The sequence below is a fragment of the Myotis brandtii genome, unplaced genomic scaffold, assembly GCF_000412655.1.
Source record: "Myotis brandtii unplaced genomic scaffold, ASM41265v1 scaffold1036, whole genome shotgun sequence".
NCBI lineage: Eukaryota > Metazoa > Chordata > Mammalia > Chiroptera > Vespertilionidae > Myotis > Myotis brandtii.
In genome coordinates this window covers 407,836-413,741 of record NW_005353477.1, presented here as the reverse complement: position 1 = coordinate 413,741, position 5,906 = coordinate 407,836, and positions in this window count along the sequence as shown.

Genomic DNA, 5,906 nt, shown 5'->3' with positions numbered 1-5,906 from the left:
CTGAAAACACAAGATGGCATTTTAATGACTTCCCATTCAAACCGGGAACTATGTCCTATTCTTTTTGTTGCCCCTCTTATACCTAGCATAGCACCCAGAAAGAATATAGTAAGAGGCAACAAAGGATAAAGGGATAAACTGCTGAATAAAAGGAACCCATAGTGGGTCCACTGCCTCTTTAGGGAACTGCTACTCTTTGGGGTTATATTTAGCAGTTTTGCCCCAGGACACATTTTAAAAATTTTGTACCCACTGTGCCATGGATTCTGGTATAAACTTGTGAAATGTCATTGAAGATCTGCTTCTCAACTCTTCTTTATCTTTCCCATTAGGTAGCAATCCTATATAATAAAAGCCTAACATGCTAAGTGTCTGGTCATCCATTCAACCAATCAAAGCATAATATGCTAATGATAGGCTAAGGCTGCTCAACCGCTTGCTATAATGTGCACTGACCACCAGGGGGCAGATGCTCCAACTGGTAGGTTAGCTTGCTGCTGGGGTCTGGCCTATGGGGACTGAGTGAGATGGGCTGGACACACCCTGGAGCCCTCCCATGGTCCCTCTCTGGCTGGCCAACCTCCTGCATCCCTCCCCAGCCCCGATTATGCACCGGTAGGGTCCCTCAGCCTGGCCTGCACTCTCTCACAATCCAGGACCCCTCAGGGGATGTCGGAGAGCTGGTTTTGGCCCAATTCCGCAGGCCAGGGCGAGGAACCCCACTGGTGCACGAATTCATGCACCAGGCCTCCTGTCTCAGATAAATGGATATCTTTTCATTCTTCCTTAGGCACAGGGACTTGCTCTCTCAACCCACATTCTGGTTCCTTTTCTGATTGTATCTATCAGCATAACCCAAATTGGCTTTCCTTTGCCTTAATCATTAAGTTAAATAAGTCCTTGTATTTAAAAATAATATCTAAAGCAAACCTATGGTTGAAATAATCATTGGGACACTGGGACAGCTAGTGGCACATACCACATCTTTCATAAAACTATTTTTTCATGGCCAATTGTTATTCATCTCTGTCAGTTCTCCTTTTCTGAAGCTCCATGTTGTTTTCTTTCTAATTTTATAACCATTATTTTGACATTGTTCCTGTAAATGCTGACCTGACCAATATGTAGCTTATAGATAGAGCATGTTTGTATAAGAATCCTAGGAACTAACTTCAGAAGATACAGACTCTGACCTTCAGTCATCCCAGCTCTAGGAGAATTGCTGACCTTCAACAGTAAAAACAGGATGACACACACCAAACCATCACTTGACCAGTTTCAAGGTCCTTATCAAAATGGACTGGGCAGGTCTGCATGTAGAGAACTTGTCAATGCCCTCCCCTTAATCTCCTTGTTCTGCTTTCCTCTCCCTTATAATAACTTCTGCCTGCACTGAAATGTGGAGATGGGCTTTGCAACAAGAGTCCCCATCTTTTCAGGTGGCCAACACTTGAATAAACCTCTTCTTTTTCACCAGTACCTGTCTCACTGGCTTTCATCGGGGTAGGCAGCCAAACCTGGATTTTGGTTACAGTTTCACTGTTTCTCTTATAGAACTGAACATATCTCATAGTTTCACTGACCGATGCAGACATAGATGACTCCTGTAGTTGGACCTTGTGCTGACATTTCAGACATGCCTGAGTTCCATGTCTATAGTCATGTGAGGTCAGTTTCCATGCAAATATTCCCTTGCCATTCTCAAGCACAGTCCAGTCTCCAGAATGGCAACCTTCTTGCTAACAAACCAATCTCTTGTGGACTTTTTAGTGTTTTGACTAGTTTTGTTATTTTGGTTTGGTTTTTGCCAAGTTTTTTAAGAGAAAGAGGTAAATGACAAGAAAAAGCAGCTCTTAGCAAATATTTTTTTTAAAAAATCCAAGTACCCATAACATGTCCTGAGATGATACAGATTCATTCTAGTTTCCAATACTTTGCTTAGTAACATCTTAATGATGTCACCAATTCATTAAGACCATTACTGAGATACTTGATTCCTCCCCTCCTCCTCTGTCATTGCTGGATATTTCCTGGATGCCAAGTACTATAGTGGGAAGTGGGGAACCAGCCCAGCCTTTGAAGAGCTATTTAACTAACTACTCAGCATAGGACTAATACTTTTGGGGGAGTAAATATTTAAGCAAAGATTTTCATAAGACATTTTTTGTTTAGTCTAAATAAAATCAGCCAGAGTTTGTGGTACATATAGAATTAGTACTGAGATATTTTTTAAATTTGAATCTCAAATTTATTAACTAGTCTAAATATATAGAACATCAAAGATATCATTTCCTCATCTTGTTTCCTACTTATATGCTAAAAAACAAAACACAATCTCATTGCTTATTCCCATGTAAAATAAAGATTAAGTGACTGTCATATAAGAATTGGGAAGGATTTCTGACATCTATGGCAAATATGTTTGGCATTGCAGGATGACAGCATTTTATATTTTATTGATTTTTTTTTTTTACAGAGAGGAAGGGAGAGGGATAGTTAGAAACATCGATGAGAGAGAAACATGGATCAGCTGCCTCCTGCACACCTCCCACCGGGGATGTGCCCGCAACCAAGGCACATGCCCTTGACCAGAATCGAACCCAGGACCTCTTGGTCCGCAGGCCAACGCTCTATCTACTGAGCCAAACCGGTTAGGCAGGATGACAGCATTTTAAAGAGGACATGAGATTAAAATAGAACCTGGTGGCTGAGCATAAGCCTGTGGCCTTGGAGCTGCATGTAGTCTGGTTACAAGAAAGCAGAGAAGTGGAGGCTCCAAATTCTAGAATTCAGAGATAAATATTAACCTCAATACAGTGGCCTCTGTGGGCTGTTTCAAAGATAATGGCAGACTGTGATTAACTCAGTATTAAGTAAAACAGGTGTAGCTCCCAACCCCCTGACAAGTTGCCAACATAGGCAAAGTTTGAACCTGTTGACTGGTAAGATGCAGACAGTGTTTACTGTATAAGAAAGTAAGGTTTCAAAGATACAGTTAAATCCCAGCTTTCTGCAGTAGATGTTACACCTATTATTAGTTAATAGAAGGTAAATGTGTAAGAATATAACTATAATCAATTGCTTCTTTCAAAACTAATCACTACATAGATTATGGGCGGCACCATCGGGAAGAAATTACACACACTTTGGATTCTGATAGTTCATTAATTGATCCAACAACCATTAAATTAGCTATTGTCATCTTAAATGGAAGGTATATCACTCCAACCCAAAATCTAACTCCTCATCTCCAAGTGACTCCCTTTTCTATCTTTTCTATTTCTATCTATATTGCCACCTTATGTCATGAAATATTATCAATCAAGTCCTTGCTGATTATTCCTTTAAAATATTTTTATCTTCCCACCTAGTCCTTTTTAATCCCACAACATGATCCAAGCCTTCACCTTCCTCAACTGGTTTCTCTGCCTCTGGTATCTCCCTTTTCTAAAATATTCCAGAAATCACTGCTAACCTGATAGGTGATCTTTCTAAAATATTCATTTCCTCAGATCAATCGCAAGTTCTAACTTGCCCTTGATTCCCTACAAGCTTGCTTCTTCAAACATAGTAGGTTTAAAAAAAATGTTGAATGCCTGATGAACTAATTCATGAACTGGCTTCCAAAATTCGAAGTTTTGCTTTTGTTTTAGCTTAAACATGTGACCCACCAAAGTTCAGCTTGTAAGTGTGGCACTATAATTCTTTCAGGTTATTTTCACTTACAATTATTAAATGCATGGTGGCGTTGGAAAAGGATTGTCGACAGTGGAATAAACTAAAGAGATTACATCTTTAAATACACGTCTATCTTGTGAAATAATTTGGAGTCACAATCTAGCTTGTGCTTCGTTAAAACTGGAATCGTTCACAATGTGTGTCTTTAAGGTGAAGAAACTGATTTCCATAATCCTCACTTGCAAAAAAGCCTCATTATTTTCTACCTCCCTGTGTATGCTCAACCCTTCTTCCAATTCTTTTGTTTTTAGACCCAGCCAACCTGCCAATCATCTGTCTGTGAGCTGCTCGTGAGCAAGACCGTCCCTAAACAAGATTGTAACGTTAGGGTTTTTGGCTACCACATATATGTTTGTAAAACAATTGAATACATTGAGCTTGTGGGGGTTTAATCATCACATGTTGAAGAGAAGTTTTACATGAAACATTAAATGTTTGCAAGGCTTAATAAGAACTTTAGATTAATTGTATAGGGCAGCTCAAAATGACACATATAATCAAAGTGCACAAATTGAACAAAGCCTGGGAGTTGTTTGAAACAGTTCTTAAGCTGATTCTGATGTATTCTCTCTCCTCCACAATCCTAACGGATAGCCATTGCTAGTCTGTACCACAGTTAGGTTTTAGAACCCTAAATATTCACTGATAGGAAAGTTTTCTTTTTCTCTCAGCTTAATTTCTATAAGTAGACCTGAAAAATGTATAACTTGCTGATCAGTGACTGCAAATGAGGGAAATAAAGTAGATTAGCCAGATCTAATATTGGATGACTCGGAATCATTAACTCCTGAATAATTGACATATAATACATGTATGTCTTTGGTTCATATTCATAGCTCTTTCAGCTCTTCTGTTTGAACGCTCTAAGCTTTCTAATTGTAGTTGCCCATGTTCCAAGCAGGCTGGGGAGAAATGTGGGAAATTCGCTTATGTTTCAAAGTTATTTAAAATGTGTACAGCTCTTTTAAGCTGCGGTAGACTCTTCTTGCCAATAAGCTAAGTTTATTATCTCTCTCAATGTGCTGGCATGATGTTGCTGCTGTAAATTGTTATTGTGTAGACTGGAACTTTAAAGAGTAGTTATATGTTCAAAGGACTTCAAGCCAAGTGCTACTACATGTCTCTCAACAATCTTGCCTCCAGCCAGTGTGATAATACTACAAGCTACTCCTTCAGTACAAGACAACACCTGTAGCAAAATCTGACAGCGGTTTTGACAGTGGAAATCAGCAGGAACATATGATGTGATACGTGAAAGGTGCAGGGACTTCCTTCGTATGCCTCAGAGTGAGGAGTTATGTTGAATATCTTTTAAGAATTACTTTTACACGGGGATCATTACCTTTTTCAGAGGCCTTTTCTAGTTTACTTTAGTATCACCAAAGCTGTTTTGTTATGTGAATTAGAAAATGCCAAAAGAATGTATATTATTGATTTGATTCTGTTTGTCCCGAACAACCAAGAGCATGAAGGCAATAATTTGAGGCATGTTTTGCAGACAGAGATTTTTTGGAAGAGTTATGTATTATCAGGGTTTTTTTTTCTTTTTCTTTTCTTTTCTTATATATTTTTTAGTAAATTATAGTTCTGCTGTTCATAAACACAGGCTCTAGTTTACCGATAGGCTGTGTTCTCTAGTCGGTTTCAAAATATATTAGTTGACAGAGTGGAAAGACTAAGGGCTGTTAAGTAAGCCAGACCTGTTCAAATCTTGGTTCTGTTGTTTCTTAACTGGATGAGATCCCTTAACCTTTCAGGACCTCTTTTTACCTGTGTGGAAAAGGAATAATATCTTCCCTACTGAGTTGCTAGATAGCTTCAAGAAGAATATATATAAAATGCAAAGCATAGGGTTGGGGACATAGGTAAGTATTTAATTAATAACTGTAATAGATTAGTAATAGATGTAGCTACTGTTGTCAAAACTTAGAAATGACACCAGAAATACAGGCACATGGAAATGAGTTTTTGTGGGGCAGCCTGGAAATCCCATCTTACTTAAACACAAGGTGAACACGATTAAAAACAAAACAAAACAAAACACTTTTCCATTTGTAAGAGCACTAATCCCTATCATGAGGGCTCCACCCTCATGATCAAGGATCTCCCGAAGGCCCCACCTCCTAAAACCACCACAGCTGGCATTAGGGTTTCAACATATGGATTTG